The 17704-nt window shown below is 42.4% G+C and overlaps 2 long non-coding RNA genes across 2 annotated transcripts in view; one reads left to right on the top strand and one right to left on the bottom strand.

Moving 5' to 3' along the window:
* The window catches only part of LOC308479179, a 119263-nt gene that overhangs the window by 97215 nt on the left and 4344 nt on the right, over nucleotides 1-17704 (top strand). The window lies entirely within an intron of this gene.
* The window catches only part of LOC308479176, a 39616-nt gene continuing 32994 nt past the window's right edge, over nucleotides 11083-17704 (bottom strand). The window contains exon 4 of the long non-coding RNA XR_013987524.1: nucleotides 11083-11852. This is a non-coding gene — a long non-coding RNA (uncharacterized lncRNA). The remainder of the gene's footprint in view (nucleotides 11853-17704) is intronic.

Here is a 17704-nt window from a genome sequence, read left to right as displayed (position 1 = left end):
TTTCCGTACATTGCTCTGGTTTCACCAGAAGCAGCTTAGTCATGCTGGCCACATGACCCGGTAGCTGTACGCCAGCTCCCTCGGCCAATAAAGCGAGATGAGTGCTGCAACCCCAGAGTCGGTCACAACTGGACCTAATGGTCAGGGGTTCCTTTACCTTTACCTCTGCTGAGATACAACAGGAACCTACAATATGCAGTTTCAAGAAACAATTGAAGACGTTTCTGTTTCAACAAGCTTTTTCAGCTGGATGAGAAAGAGGTGTTTATTTTGCATTGTTTTTAAATATAGCTGGGCTTTCCCCCCTGCAATGGCTGCAGGTTTGTTGTCATTTTTCTTTTCATTTCTGTCTCAACCATGTTAATTTTTGCATGGATTTGATAGCTAGCTATTCCTCTCATTTTATTATCCTTTGCTTATGTACTTACAACTACAGTGGTACCTCAGGTTAAGTACTTACTGTAATTCGTTCCGGAGGTCCGTTCTTAACCTGAAACTGTTCTGAACCTGAAGCACCACTTTAGCTAATGGGGCCTCCTGCTGCTGCCGCGCCACCGCAGCATGATTTCTGTTCTCATCCTGAAGCAAAGTTCTTAACCCGAGGTAATATTTCAGGGTTAGCAGAGTCTGTAACCTGAAGCGTATGTAATCTACCACTGTATAACTTTGATGTGGGCTTTAAAAGGTTAGATTTATCATGATAGAACCAGGGTTGGGCAAGATGAAAAACAACCCCCTTGTATATAATATACTAAATATATTTGCGAAATGATGGAATTTGTGCAAAATCAGCTTATGAATTTTGTTTAAAGGAAAATGGTGTAGGAACGGGAGCGCATTGGCCAAGATGAGGGACATCGCAAGATAAAACTGCTGGCAAATTATGGGGGAAAGTATGGTACAGATATCTTTTTCCATAGGAAGTTGCTTTATACCAGGCTTTATTCCATCTAGCCCAAAAATGTCAGCACTGACTGGCAGAGTCTCACCAGAGTCTCAGGAAAAGGTTCTTCACATCACCTGTTACCTGAAATCCTTTTAACAGGACCTTCTGCCTGGAAAGCATGTGCTCTGCTGCTACAGCTGTGGTTTCTCACCTTGCAGTACCACAAATGAAAATGACATGGAAGGCCACTCAAAGATCACCAGTGACTGACTGGACACAAGTAAAGCACTGGAAGCAGCAGTGCTCTGACTGGCAGTCGTTCTCCAGGGTTTGAAGCATGAGATTTTCCCAGCCATACCAGGAAACCACAGGAATCGAATTGGCAACATCTGAATGCAAGGCAGATGCTCGAACACAGAGCTGCAGTTTCCCCTGCCCCAAGAGGTGTCTCCTACTATTTTCAGAGACACGAGGGGCAAAATACAGACTTGCTCTAATTTTGCCTAGAAAACAGCTGCTGTGAGATCTACCTTTGTGATACTCATTTCCCAAAGATAACACGATTCTTTGACTTTCCCCCTTTAGCTTCAACAATAATTAGTAATGAAGACAATCAAAGGGTTGCAATCCCCCTGCTGCCCCCCTCCCCCTCTCCCTGTAACATGTGGTTTGGAAAAGGCATGTAGGTTCAAGGTGTTTGTGTGTTGTGGGTGTGTGTGTGGGTGTGGGTGTGTTGTGGGTGTTCATGTAACATGACGATATAGATAGATCCACACTCGTACTGTTGTACGTGGGCTGCCCATTCCACTTTTCCTGCCAAATGCTTTTAATATAATAGGACACATCCAGAGATGGCTTCTGCAGAGATTGCCCTCTTTTTGGGAGAAGTCTGCATAATAAAGAAAGGAGCGCTTATTATTCCTGCTCGCCACCAGCACCACCCCCTGCCAGAATCTCTAATGCTCACATCTTCTGCCTTTGCTGTACCGCTGTGAGCAAAGCTGCTGTTCTCACTAAAACAGCCAGGATTACCAGGAACGTTTTAAACATACCATCTGGGGACGGCATAATTAGGTTAGATTCATTCAAGTGAAAGTGGAATCCTACTCAGACATGCAAAGACACACTCCACACAGAGCTTGAAGTAAACTGCATGGCAGAGCCTGGAGGCCAGGAATCGTAAATGAGCCAGGGCCGGCTTTATGAAATGGGATCCCACAAACAAGCGGAAAAGGAAAGCAAGAAATGTCAAAATGGTCCCCTCCCTCTGACAGCACAGCTGTGGCTCTTGCTGGTTCTACAGGGAGACCCAAACTCTGGATTCCTTCTCCCACCTACTAGCTAAAATAAACTAATCCTAATCTCTTTCACCTTCTCTTCCCTTACATTGCTTTTTGTTTAATTAGGGCTGAACTACACCCTCCAAAAAACCCCACAAAAAACCTCAATAAAATTTATGTGAGCAGCCTCCAAATTCGGCCTGTAATATTCCAATCCCCTACTGCCATCTCATGCCATCTTATTCTGTGTATGCCAGGTCCCAGTGGTACAGTGGCAGGAGACTCCCTCCCTGCTATGGAGGAGCAGCTCCAGCCCTACCATTAGGCAGGGTAGTGGGTCTTCCTCAGAAGGCTGATTTTGGGTTGTCATGGAAGGGTGCCAAATGGTTATTTATTTAATTCATTATTATGGTATTTTTACTGCCAGAGAGAAGTGTTTGAGATTTTCTGCCTCAGGTGCTGAAATAACTTGGCCAATCTCATATGTACGTCAGCTTGTGGTGGTGGGGAGACCACCTGATTGTCTGCCTCAGGTAGCAAACTATTTTTTATTGAATCTGTTGATCCAGTACATCCTTTAAGTGCGAGTCTTGGCAACCCTTCTTATGGCCTTATAGTACATCTATGTCATGCAGAGTTGTCTGTATGTCTTGTCTTCTTAAATCTTGCAAAAACGGGCAATGCCCAAAAGATATTCCCCACATAAATCATATGTTTCTTGTTCTTTGCATCCTCTCTTAAAAGGCATTTTCTTTTTAATTGGATGTTGTATGCCCTGGCTAAGAGCCAGCATCTTGTTGAAAGTCTTGAGGCTATTTTGGGCCTCAATTGCTTACAGAGAAGACAACTTTGTTTTCAAGAAAGCAATTGGGATGCTGGAAAGGCAACAGAATCATTCAGCAGAGAGAGAACCATTACATTCAATATGTCCAAGTGGGCCAAACACGAGGAAGCTGCTAGTTGGCTGGTTTCTCGTATAATGGCATCAAGAATGCTGTTGAATGCTGAATGCATCTGAGCTTATTTTGTGCTCCAGGAACATGGCAGATTTTCCAGCAGCCTTGATACAAACCCACATAATGCCTCCACCTGATTGTGAAAACCCAAGTAGCAGTACTCCAAAATAACTTGAGAATGGAGGCCTGGAATTCTGGATGGAGCCTGCTGAGTATGAAAATGTTCTGGAGACAACCAACAAAAAATCTGGTCATTTTCATTGTCTCTTGGTTCTGAGAACATAAGAGGAGTCTGCTGGATCATGCCCATGTCCCTTCTAGTCCAGCATCCTGCTTTCATAGTGGCCAACCAGATGCCTGGGGGAAACCCACAAGGAGGACCTGAACTCATGAGCATCAAGTGCTACTATTGCCATGTCATTAATTTATTTAAATGCTGCAAAACATCAAGGCAGTGTACAGCAACATAAATGAAACATTAAAAGCATTATGGCACAATAATTAAAACGCAAGAAAATTGGAAGCTGCATAGGCCTGTCAATATTAAAAAATTATCAAGAGGTACCTGGAAGTCAAAAGAAAGAGCAGCTGCTAAATCTCTGCTGGAAGAGTATTTCACAGCATGGGACCAACAACACTAAATGGCCAACTTCTACTACTAGCATGACAAGTAGTAATAGGACTACTAGCAGTACTGGGTGAAATACAATGGGAGATCTTACAGCACAGATTCAGGACAGCTGTAGCAGGCAGGAGGAATTGCTGAAGATTGCCTCCCTCCAGGCAGGTCTGAGTGGGATTCTAACCTTGAGATTTTGACTCAGCACTACACAGCGCACAACCCATTGATTTTCCCCAGCTGCTCTGGCTGTCACCATTTTCCCCACCAAACATTGTGTACCCTCCTGCCTAGATGAGTCACAGTAGTTGATCCTATCCAGTAAGGCATCAAACAATGAATAGATGAATATCTGAGCACTATGTAGCCAATCAGACCTGGCTATGATGATGTCATTTAGAACAAATGAGCTGAATTGCAAACACTGTTACATGGCATGCAAAATTGCCCCAAAAGTAAGGGTTATTTTTGTCACTGTTGAAGATGTTCACTGAAACTGAGTGGTTTTGGTTCAGTGCTAATGTTGATATAAAATATATGCCAATTCATAAAATATGCCAAGATATATGTGCCAATATAAAACAATCTGATTTCATCCATAGAAATGTCTACACATTTTGAAGAGAGAGGAGAGTGATGAGGGAGCATAGTAAGTAAAATTAGATTGAGGAGTCACAATGATCCCCCTAATAACATTGTTGTGAGGATGAATAAGGTAAGAGTTATACAATTTGATGCATTCAAAGAACACAAGCCCAGATTTCCCAAAGGCTTCCATATGCCCAGTAGAAGTTCTTGATATTTTTAGTAGGAAATGGATGAGCAAAGTCTATACCGACCCTGTGCCATTTTTGCTTGTGTTCACCCATAAATCCATTCCATCCCATTTCCAGGTTAATGTGGGTGGAGTTCCTTTAAACTCTCATGAAAACTCAGTTGGATGGTGCCTTGTATGCCTCCTTCTGGCAACCTCTGCAGTCAAGCTGGTACCCAATGTATTGCCCTGCTTTCCTTCAGGCCACATCAACAAGGCCAAGAGGCGGGAGTCTTGTCGTCTGGGCAGTCCAGGACCTACATCCATACACACTGCCCAGCCTTGCACCCCAGATCACTTTGGTGCTGCTATCACAGCAAAAACAATGTGGGAGGCAGCAGTTAAAAGGTCTCTGTAGCCACAGCAGGCGCTGTGATTCTCCAGTGGTTTGACTTCACTCTTGGAGGCAAACTCCGTTGTCTCTCAGGACAGATGCCAACAACCTGTGTACTAGAATTCTTTGCCTATTGGCATTAGGCAGGTGCTTTCACTATATTGCTTGAGACACATGCTGAAAACATTTTTTTTATTTCAACAAGCGTACCCAGATACGTGACTTAGTTGCCTATATTAATTTGAAACATCTTGCTGATTTATATCTTTCAGGATACCCATGGACTCACTCTGCCAAAGGATGTGCTTTTGTAGATGGAAGATCCCATGGAAGATACCTTTGTTCAAGCATTCCTGTCCCAGATGATAGACCTGCTGAATGCACGTTAGTCACAGCTAACTGTAGTGCCAATGACTGCCTAGCCTTTAACCAATGTTAGATTAACTTGTCATTTGTTCGAAAGAGCAGAATTTGGGGACATCAGCGTCATTGTCAACTGTAAATCAAACTGTATCTGTATTTTAAGGCTTTATTACATTTTGTTGTTCAGTGATCTTTCTAAGCAGGATGCTGTTATGCGTATTGGCAGAGACAAGTGAGATATGGCTGAGGAAATAGCAGGAAAGTGCTACATTAACTGGTGGCTGATTTTGGAATGGTAGAAACAAATGTTAAGTCAAAAGTAAAAACTCCATATGGTACAGCCCATTTATAACATCCTTTCATAATGCGGTCATCTTCCTATAATGTCCATTAAAGAGTAACACCAGCACTATGAGCTGAGCTTGGGAACAAATGGCTAACCAAGAGCAAGCCCATATTTGCCACATTGTAATGTGTGAAAAAGCCCTAGGGATGGGTGTGGATCAGTTTACTTCTGGTCAGTTTTGCATGCGTTAATTCATCCATTCCATCCTGTTTCCACGACTTCTTTTTTTAAAATGTGTGTGTACATTTTATTCACAAAGTATGCATTTGTGTATGTATTTTACTTTAACATGTGCATTTTGCAAAACATGCATGTTGGTACATGTTTTGAGTCAAGGAGTCCAAAGAAGGGCAAAAAATATGTAATAACTATGTTCCAACTGTATATTAGACCAGGAATATATTCCTGGACGTTCAGGACCTTGAGTGTTTTTGGCAGACAAATGCAGACTGATTCCCAATGGCAATGCTTTTCTCGCCATTATTTCAGATGATATTAGACCCCAGAAATTAAAAGAATGCAAAGATGTTTTGTGACTCAGCTGGTGTCAGGAGATGTGAAGAGGGGGAAATCTCCTTGAACATTTCCAAGGTAGACGCTGCCCCTCAGATTGTATAATTCTTTACAAGGTCTCTTGTCTTTCATGGTTAATGTTTTTCCAGGGTGAGACTGACAGGCTGGGAACAAGGTCACTTGATGTGATTGCTGTGTACACCAACCTAGTGCCACTCTTCTGGGGATTATTATTTTTTCCTTCTGCCGGTAGATGAAAACTTTCTAGGCTGAATAACATGCTTGAATCAAACTCATTGATCTTCTCCCACTTTCATGCCTGTACTTTCTTTTCTACTTTGTTTTCAAAAACAAAGCAGAGCCGCAAATAACCATGAGGCTGTACTATCAGCCCAAGCATGATCTGAATGTTATGCTGACAATTCTTACAACAGACTTAAATCAGGAAGAAAGAAACTGTTGTCTCTCAATCTGGATAAGACAGAGACACTGTTTGTGAGAGCTTCCTCTTTCCAGATTCAAGGAATGCAACAAGCGCTGGATGGGGTTCCTCTCCCCTTGCCTGGGGCCGTCTTGGGTCCAACATTGTTACTGGAAGCATCTGTGGCCTCGGTGACTCAGGGCCCTTTCTACCAGCTATGCCAACCTGTGCCAAGCTGCTTATTATGACCCCATTCCACCCACTCCCACCCCAACTCGTCTCCACTGAATGTAGCTTGGACTAGGTTTCAAGTGGCAGCATGCATACAAACAGCTTGGCACTGAGAATGCCCTACATTACCAGTAAAGGACAAGGAGGCTGTTGTTTACATGGCACCATCCTGCCAATATGCGTGGATGCCGCTTTACAAAGTGCAAAATAATACCCCCCCCCCAAAAAAAAAATGTATCTGCCCCCAAAGGACTTGCAATCTGAAAATCAACACAAAGGAGATGACTTAGGATGGGGGAGGAAATGCAGATAGAATAAATGGGATGTCGTTATTTCTGTGAATTCGCATCAAAATGGTTGTGCAGAACCATCTACGTAATTCACTCACCCTTTATTAGCAGGGGGTGTTAGCTCATTTTTCATTTAAAAAGTGGAATGTGAAGGAATGACCGCCAGGTGTGGAGCACACTTCCACCAGCAGACGAGCCACAGTTGTCTGAACATCATGCCCTCTATCTAACCTTTGCTCTCTTAGTAGTCTGCCATGCCCTGTCTGTGACCTTTGTCTCTTTTGATTAAACATTGTTCCGGGGGAAAGCGACGTGGTGGAAACAGGTGCCAAAATAACTTTGTACCATCCCACGATCTCGTGATTGGAAGATGTGTAAAGGGCACAGTCCAAAATGTATCTGACTGGTTTTGCATATTGTGCTAATAAAAAGAGCCTCAACAGAGCTAGCTGGCAGCTTGCTTATGCACAGCTCACCTGCATGATCAACTCCTGTCTCATGTCCTTCACTTCAGGAATGTTTCTTCTTCTTGCCTAGCATTCACTAGCAAATGAGAGCACCCAATTCTAATAAGTCAGCAGCTCAGAGAGTTCAGATATTGACCTCTTTGGGCCTTATTTGAACAGAGTGGACCTGAACAGAAGCTACATGAACAGCACTGCTTCATGGGATGGCTGGCCATTTCTAGGATTTGATGGTGGTGTCCAGTGGAACACCAGTATATTTGTGGCCCCATGCAGCCCTGAAGCTCACTGACTAACTTTGGACCAGTTGCTGTCTCCCAGCCTAACCTACCTCACAGGTTGCTTTGAGGATAATAAGGTGCATGAGAGGAAAAACCATGTGCGGCACCTTGAGCTCCTTGGGGGAAATATGGAATAATGATTATTGATTGATTCTTGATTGATTGAATTGATATCTCTTCTTTCATCCCAGAGAATAATAATAAATAAATTGTCATCATCAGCCTGCAAACCTCCACTGCTCTTCCACATCTATCACCAGCTTAATCTTCTCGCTGCTTTTGTATGCTTTGGGGAGGCTCCAAGAACTTTGTCGTGATTTGTGAGATGCTGTTGCGAGAAGTCCTGACTGAGAATCTGAATTCCTCCAAATTGTCTCTTGACTCCAAGGACATGCCCTGTGTTTGTTCCACAGCCTGCTGGCGTGTACAGAAGCTTGGTCTGAATGGATGGTGGTGCCTCCAGGTGCGATGAGCAAGATCCTTTGTAGCTGCAGGTCAGGCTCCTCATTAAGTTGTAAAATGGGGAAGAGAGTGAGGGGTGAGTTGATTGAAATGTCAAGCCACGTTGTCGTCTTTTCTTATGAAAGAGCAAGGGCAGCTTTAAAAGAATCAAAGCTAGGTAGCTCTGCAGGCTTTTGCCTTTGCCTGGTCTACATGTGATTAGAATGTGTTTAAAGAAAAGGCCATGTCATTGCAGGGCAGATTTAACACTAGCCCCTGAATATCCCATTATTACAAAGGGAAAATGCATCCACAGTAGGGATGCTTCATTGCTTCAGGAATTTGATCTTTGCAGATTCCAGTGTGAACCAGCTTGGTTTTCATCCTCTGGACTACTGTGCAAATTGGAACTTAATTATATATTGGCTTTCACACTTCTTGGACATTCCAACAGAGTTCTCGCCTCCAAAAACATGCTGAACTATGCTTTTCAAATCATATTTTGAGAGAAAATAAATTTAGAAATGTGTGGGTTTTTAAATTGTATTTCTGTATTTTCAATAAAAAAAACCAGAATACAACAAAACACATTACATACCCTTTGTACACAGCACCAGTCATATTAATAGTTAAATGTGTCAGATGACAATGAAGGCTACAAGTTCCATGGCAACACATCTTTCTAAAAAGACTTCTGGGCATCTGGTACCACTGTCTATTTATAAATGTTTTGAAGGGCCCCAAGTATCCATAAAGTTACCCAGCGATTTATCCATAAAGAGTACCCAGTTTTTATATCTGCCCTTGTTTCCTGACAGAGATTCTCTGCCTTTAAAAGAGGCATGAAATTGCCCCTGTTGAAATTTTCTATTTTTTGTAAAAAAATAGAATATTTCTAGGATACAGGTATATACACTAGTATAAGCAATATATAGATTATTTATTTATTTGTTTAGAATATACTGTATTCACTAGCATAAGCAAGTGAATTGCATGCAGGTATTTGAGTATAGATGCTGGAACTAAATTGGACTTGGCAATTCCATGGATTTGGGGATCAGATTTGCACTTCCACTGTCCCTTGGAGCAATCATGTGAGTTCAGGATAGTATGGACAAAAGTCAAGAAAGCCCAGCAACCTATTGCTACCATTGCCTTATGGGTGGGTTAGAGGATGCAGGTGGTGTTGCAAATATTTTAGCAATGGTACCAACTTAAATGGAGACAAAGGATTGACAGACACAGCAATTGGAGAAAAAGAAGGTGAAGTTTTATTGCTGAGCAATAATGGACCCATTTGGAATGCTTTCCAAAAGACTGGGACCTAGAGCATTGAAGTTCTGGGGTTATATACCTGAGTGCTGCATCACAGATCATGAGACAATCATGAGACAATCACGAACGCCAGCAAAAATAACCAATAAGCGCATTCAGCTAGGCTCCTGATCGTGTACAGAGTACTACTCCCAACTTCTGCTTTCTTTGTCTGTACAGTCTGACCTTTTCCCCAGGTTGATTGAAAGGAGAATAGAAACTTAAACTAGGAGGAACTCCTTAGCTATACTCCCCTGCACAATCTGTTCATGTAAGGACACTGTGGTCAGAACCTTCCTGTTTCGTGTACAGACTGAGTCTGGACAAGAGGGGGGAGAGATGTACCAGCATCTCCTGATTTATAGCTTCCTCTTTGTAGAGACCCAAAAAGGGACTAGGGCAAGGTTCATTCTGTAACCTTGAGGTTTCAAGCAGTTTCACTGTTAAGCAGGCAAAAGCTTTTATGATTCAAATGGATTATAAAATCACTGTAAAACTCTGGTTATATATGAGCATATGTGAATATATTGATAACTGATAACTGATTATATGAATAGCATAAGGGTAAAACTCCTCCTCCTGCTTTAGTGGCACTATGGTCCAAACCATCAAGCCTCTTGGGCTTGCCAATCATAAGGTTGGCTGTTCGAATCAGCACGACAAAGTGAGCTCCTGTTGCTTTGTCCCAGCTCCTACCAACCTAGCAGTTTGAAAGCATACCAGCATGAGCAAATAAATAGGTACCACTGTGGCTGGAAGGTAAACAGTGTTTCCATGCGCTCTGGCATTTGTCACGGTGCTCCATATGCCAGAATTGGTTTAGTCATGCTGGCCACATGACCCGGAAAGCTGTCTGTGGACAAGCGCTGGCTTTCTTGGCCTGAAAGTGGAGATGAGCGCCGCACTCCATAGCCAAAATCAAATGGAATTAACCATCCAGGGGTCTTTTACCTACCTTTATAGGACAGTCAAGTTCAACCTCCCCTCCTTCTTAGTGGCAGCAGAGACATTGTTATCTTTTTACACATATCTACATTTCTTTATTTTGTATAACATTTCTCTTCTGCCTTTTGGTTCACCAGGAGTTCTCAAATTGGCTCCCAACAAAATTAACTAAACAACATAACATAACTTTAATACCAGAATCAGTGTCACCTAGAAACACAATAAAAGCAACACAAAGTTAGTGGGTTCTATGTAGAAGATATACATTAAAACTTGGTATTATTTCATATAATTACCTTGATCCTGAGTTGCATGCAACCAAGGCTCTGCTCATGATTAGTAATGCATGGATAATAAGAGCTGCACATCGTGGACCCTTTGGCACACACTCCTGGCCTTATCTTTCTTATAGGGTTGTTTAGAATAGTGAGGAGCAGGGAAATCCATTTGTGTATGCCATTTTGAAACCACAAAACCCAAAAAGAGCAGATACATTTAAAACAAAACAAAAATAATACAGAACAGATACTCATGGTTCCCACCCATTTATCCAGGTGGGAACTAAAATGTTTTGAATTGTTTCCAGAAAGTGCAGATAGTGGACACTTCTTGAATCATGACAGGAATGTTATTTATGACTTCCCCCCAGCCAAAGCCAGAAAAAGGAGAAAAAATAATTGAAAAAATGAGTGTAGTGAATGATTTATGTTTGAAGATTTTCTTTTGATTTGATTTGAATATATTTGTTAATCTTAGATACTTTGTTGTATCCAGTGCTGTGTGACTGGGTTCTGCTGGTGCAACAGGACTTCTGTTTCCTCTCTTTCACCTCCATGCTCCCCAAATCTGTTCTGGAACACCCACACCCCAGTCCTCCAGAGCTCAGAATTGACCTACTGAAGTGAATTTTGAGGGCACAAAAGGACTGGAGGGGACAGAAAAGAAAAAGGAAGTTTCACATGGAAATCTCTTGCACTAGCAGAGTGACAGCATTGGATAGAACCCCTTATGATGATTATCTGTTTGTACAGTCTGTTTGCTTTCCATATGCACAAGCCTTTCAAAGATGAAACATCCTGGGGCCTTCAGCTCTCCTTCAGCATTACAACACATTTTCATGAGTCTGGCAACTGAATTTGAATTCAGTTATTACGATATTGTCTTAATAGTCTGTATTAAGATGTATTAAAATGGAGGTATTCAGTCCAAAGTTACCCATTACCCACTTCGGGTTTAACGGAAACTTCTGTTAAGCAGAGTAAGAGCTCAGCTAACCTTCCTTTCAAATTAAGTACCAGAATTTGTTGCCTTGAGGAAAATGTTGACAAGAAAGAGCTTCAGGTTCAGCGTTTATCTGGAGAATAAGAAAGAATGAAAATGGCACAGGTAAACATGCATTATTAAACAAAATTTTATGTAAGGCATATTTCAGAACAGCGCCTTGGGTCTGCAGATGACCTTGGTTATTAGTATCAGCTCTATGAGTGTTTTGCCAAGCGGCACTTCTATTCAGAGAACCTGTGCAAAGCAGAAGAAGATACCTGGGGTTGTATTCAACTAACTTTTACTCAGAATTGACCCACTGAAGTGAATGCACCTAAAAGTTAGTTGAAGGCAACCCTATGCCATCTTGAGAGGTTTAAGTACATACGAACTTAAGATGAACTTTGATGGATCAGACCAATGTACTATTTAGTCCACCATTCTATTATCACAATGGCTAACATCATCATCATTTGCCTGCCCTTCACCCAGGACAGGTCACAACCATTTAAAATACAACATTAAAAGCAATGTAAAATGTATCACAATCACAAGAAAAGTGGGGCTGTTAAAAATATACATCTCAGGTGTCAACAACAACCAGGTTAAAGGGCCTTCAGCATTTGATGAAAACTGTAGAGTGAAGGTGGAAGAGCTACTTCTGTGGAGAGGTAGTGCTACTACTTAGGGGCTGCCACAGAGAGTGTCCCTTCCTGGACCACCACCACTCAAGTTTCTACAGGTGGTAGAACTACCAAGAAGGCCTCCTCTGTTGACCTTAACACCCAAGAGTGTCTGTAGGGAAGGAGGCAGTCTTTCAGATATCTGGGGCCCAGATAAAGGTACCCAACAACAATGTAATTTATGTAATTAATTACATAAATTACAAAATGTTGCCACAATGGACAGCAGTACAAATAACATCATTTTTGGTGGAAGACAATCTGCAGCAGAATGGAAACAGTGTTGCATGTGATGACTACAGGGCAGAATGGAAAGTGATGCCTTCTTACATTCCTAGCTGTAGCTCAGTGGTGGAGCTCATGGTCTGCATTCAAAAGGTCCCTCGGTCAATCTTTGGTATCTCCAGGTAAGACTGGGAAAGATCCCCATCTGAAATCCCAGAATGCTGCTGCCAGTTAGTATAAACCAGGGTTTCATAAACTTGGGTCTCCAGATGTTTATGGACTACAGTTATCATCCCTGACCACGGGTCTTGCTAGCTAGGGATGATGGAAGTTGAAGTCCAAAAACAGCTGGAAACCCAAGTTTTTGAAACCCTGGTGTAGACCATAAAGAGTTAGATTAATCATTGGTCTGTCTTGGTACAAGGTTGCTTCTATGTTCCTCTTTTGGAGCTAAGCTAACATGATGCAAGCTATGAAACTGCGCTCACATTTCTTGAATTTTGCGATGTGACAGATGAAATGTAACTAGTGTGCCCACAGACTGGAAGGTCTGTCAATGAAAAAAAGCGTATCTTTCATTAAAGTTATCTCTTCTTTCTTGGGTGTCAGCTCTAAATGAGAGAAAGGGTTTTTTCCTTCTCTGATTGTATACATGCCCCTTGATTTATATTCTTTACGGCATTTTTATGAGCTTCTTTAGCACATCATACAGCGTAATAACAGCACAGTAATTGTGTTGGCTCCATGTCCTGGCACTTAATTATAATCCTGTCATTGGCATTTGCCAGCTTGTCTAACAGAATAACCTTGCCATGTGGCTGACATCCAACTTCCAAAAACAAAACAAAAGAGAGAGTTGAGGAATAAAGAAAGTGGGGAAATATATACATGTGTTCCTGACAAATAAACCACATGTGCTTGAAGTTTGCAAAGGCACTCCATGAGGACGCAACTTCCTGCAGGCTGCTTGTGCATTTGCTAAGCAGGAATTGTGTTTGACAGCGAGACCCACCTTCAGAGTTCCAAAAAGGGAGAAGGCAGTCAAAACATGTTAAGTAGTCATCAGTTGTTTTCAAGTACCATTTTGACTTTTAAGGGGCAAAAGCTCATTAGACCCACAAAGATTCAAGGCTGGAGGAAGACAAGGTTTCAGTGTCTATATCTGATGCCTTCATGATTTGCTTCAAAAAATTGAGTTCTTTCCCCTTTGCTTTCTGTATATTCAAATGTTTTGAAGACATGTATAGCAAGAGAAACAGCCATAGTTAAAAGTAGGAAGAATGACTTCCAGATTTGAAATTTGTCGGTTTATAAGATGATCCTCTCTCCCCTCATAATCATTTCATCTCCTTTCCTAAGCCAATTTTTAGTAATTGTGTGGTTTCATAACTGCGCTCCTTTGGGCGGAAGGGTGGGATATAAATAATAAAATAATAAAGAAAATAAATGGTAACGACATTGTATAGTTGGGCAAAGAGGGTTGGTTCGTAAATGACAGCTCAAGTGTGGCTGTGTGAGGTACTGAAATGGACACGGAGAAGATGAAAGGGACTTGCAAATACAGTCCAGGCCTCAGCCTTGAAGTGGACAACTGAGGGAGCCCAAAAGGTTAAAAATTAGGTGTGCATGTAGAGTGAGCGAAGATGTCACAGGAGAGGAGAAAAATAGTTTGTAAGGCATAGGGAGGAGGGAAAAATCTCTGACATGCACAGTGGCAGGATTTCTGGCAGGCAAGCTTTTGAAATAGGGGTGAAGCTGGAAGTAACCACAAGGTAGTGTAAATAATACTTCTACAGCTGTAATTTCCTGGCATTTTTGAGACTGAGTAATCGAGGAAAGCCCTTCACGCATCAAGGTTTGGAAAGGGGCCACAAAAATGAAAGAGCAATTCCCCATTGGGTTCTTACTAGCATGTGTGTCATGGGCTAAGAGTCAGCTTCACCGGCTGAACAGCAGCCTGAAGGGCACTGGAGTGATTCCACCTGCAGCTGATTAGCCTTCAAGGAAACAGAGGAGAAGGCACTGATGAGAACCAGCTGGCTTCAGCCTTCTTAAGCAGAGCTTCCAGCAGCAGTCAGAAGCCGAAAACAACATTGGTAGTTCCTGGTACTACCTTGCTGTTTCCTGCTCATCTTGACCCTTGAACCCATGATCCTTGGATTCCCTGACCCCTGGAATTGCTTTTTGCCTGACCCTAAGACTGGACCTGACTTTGGATTCTGACTCACCCTCCAGGCAAGTACACCTCAGAGTCTTTTCCGGTTGGTTGGCCTCCTGCTCCACTGATCTCTGCACATTGTCGCTCAGCAACAGGACTAGGACAGTGCGCTTTGCAGCTTAAGCAAAGTTTTAAAAAGTGGGGAAGAGGGAGGAGAAAGAGGAAGAGTGGCAGGACATCTATGGTCAGACACAAAAGTTGTGAGGCTCTGCCTCCACACACACACACCCCCCATGCAACACCCCTAGCAATGCATGCCTGCTGGTATCTTTAAACTGAAAAGACATCGCTCTTGAGGGGGGAAATTGTCAAGGAGAAAGGAAAGAAGACAAACAGGGGGGAGCAATATGGAAAGCGAAAGAAAATCTGGCCTAAGATATAGGTCCCATGCCCACCATGCATCTAGTGTGCTATTATGCCCAGCTGTGGAGACTCCCAAGAACTGGAGTTTAAGGTTGGAGGGAATTGCAGTGGTGAGTGATGCACCTGCAACAAACTACAGTCTCCAAGTTTCCTCATGACTATTAAAGTGACTCAATAGTGCTTTCAATGTGTGGTGTGGCTATGACCTTAGCCCAGTTAAAACAATTGTGTGTTGGTGGAACCTGAACCAGCCACACAGAACTGTACACCACGTGGCTGTCTCCACAGCAAGAGTCAGTAGGAAGTGGCATGGAATGAAATGAGGGAAAAGTTATGTGAATCCTGCAAGGCCTTGCTCTCTCAAACATTTCCACCAGGCCTGGATGGCTAAGGGTCTGATTGACTCCAGCTATAATATGCAGCTCTGAAGGCTAAGACTGCTGCTGCTGAAAGTACCTAGAGAGCATGTGAGTCTGGCAAGATCTGATCCCTGGTTGTTTCTATGAAGCCTAGGAGGATAGGGTGATGACTGACGGCAATTTCCAATGCTCTTGCTGCAGAAGATGCCAATAATGCTTTTCTTGCGTTTAGGGATTGCCTTTTAACATCAATGGTTTTGTAAGGATTCAAAATCATGTTTATTATTTATGACTATATTTAATTGGCACTGTATAATGATGATGGTGATAATGATGAAGGAATAGGGAAAGAGGCAAGAAATAGTGGGAAGGGAAAGGACCCTAGCAAGCTGTCTTATAGTGAGTCATCTTATATTGGTCCATCTAGCTCAGTATTGTCTACATTGAATAGCAGTAGCTCTCTAGGGTTTTAGGAAGGAAAAATTCCCAGCCCTACCTGCATATACTGGGGATTGGACCTGGGACCTGGTGCATGCAAAGTAGGTGCTCTACCATTAAACTATGGCTCTTCTTCTTTTCCTGAACAATCTTCACTACTTCAGAAAGTTCAATCTTGAATATTAAGAAAGCCGAAATCCTGCCCTCGGCACCAAAGTTCTCTGGGACTTAATGCATGCAGAATGAATATGTAAAATGTCTGTAGTGCTGCCAGGAATGAGATCACTTAAAGTGCTTTCTTCCTGACTTTGGCTATTCTAAAGACCAGGGTGAGGGTCTTGAAGATAAGAGGTAACAGAATGATAATCAGCAATACTGGAATACCAGCCTTTGGTTTGAAGTGACACCTATTCAATAACTCCTGCTTTGACCAGGGACAGGGAAGAAATTTATTTCCGTCTACATTTGAAGGTGAACTTCCCGAAACAATATGCAAACTGAAACACAGCAGTGAAATTCAAACTTCTCTAAATTTTGCAATACAGTTCTCCAGCCAAGTACAAAAATGTGTATACTAGTGTAAAGTGTGTATTGAGATGCATATATTGGTGAAAATAGCATGCAAAGATGCATTATATTATGGAAATTATTTGTGAAAATATGCATAGTAGGAGAAATTCACACTAGGATACTGGTGAATTTTCATGAGGACATTTTTAAAAAAAATGCAAGCTGATGTTAAAGTTTGGAGAACTGAACATGAGATTAGAAAAATGAGAAACAAAGAAACTGAAATTGATATTTTTACCCATCCTTAGTTTAAAGGTAAAGGTAAAGGGATCCCTGACCATTGGGTCCAGTCACGGACGACTCTGGGGTTGCAGCACTCATCTCACTTTATTGGCCAAGGGAGCCGGCGTACAGCTTCCAGGTCATGTGGCCAGGAGCAGGGACTGAGCAATGGGAACTCACCCCGTCGCAGGGATTCGAACCGCCAACCTTCCAATCGGCAAGCCCTAGGCTCTGTGGTTTAGACCACAGCGCCACCTTAGTTTAGAGAGACGCTAAAGCTCTTTGCATAACAACTGGAACTGAATTAACAGTGTCTGCCTTTCCCCTCTGTTGCTGGTGTTGTAGCTGCTGCCGTTTTGTTTTTATAAAAAAAATAATACAAAGTTAGTTCCTTCTTTTCCCAAGTAGCTAAAATATTTGAGTCAACCTACAGATTGGATGGGCTGCAAAGAGGAGAAACCCCCACAGTGAAGTGATAAGACCCAATCAACACTCTTGAGCACAACAGAAAGATGAAGGGTTTGTTTTTCCTCTTTCTGCGTAAAGGAGGGAAAAAACATCAAGGAACAAAATCACTTTGTAAAAAAATCAAACTTGTCATATACTCAAGATCTAAGGGAAAAGTGCAGATAGAGAAAAGGGCAGGTTGCATCATTGGCGGGCGCAGTCTGTGCCATTTGTATATGGGAGGGCTAAGAAGGGCTGCCCTCTTGGGCTTGCTTTGTAGCTATTGTGCATCATATAATCAAGGTCTGTGGAGTTGGAGGGAAGGGTTGTCCCAGTGTAACAAGGACATGTGCGATGCTGCAGACAATATGCTGTGCATTTATTTAACGTTTGCTGCCATAGGCAGTCCAAGTTATTT

Source organism: Podarcis pityusensis (assembly GCF_964106645.2).
Source record: "Podarcis pityusensis genome assembly, chromosome: 6".
NCBI classification, from domain to species: domain Eukaryota; kingdom Metazoa; phylum Chordata; class Lepidosauria; order Squamata; family Lacertidae; genus Podarcis; species Podarcis pityusensis.
Note: the sequence above shows the minus strand (reverse complement) of the source record. Positions and strands in the feature narration are given on the sequence as shown.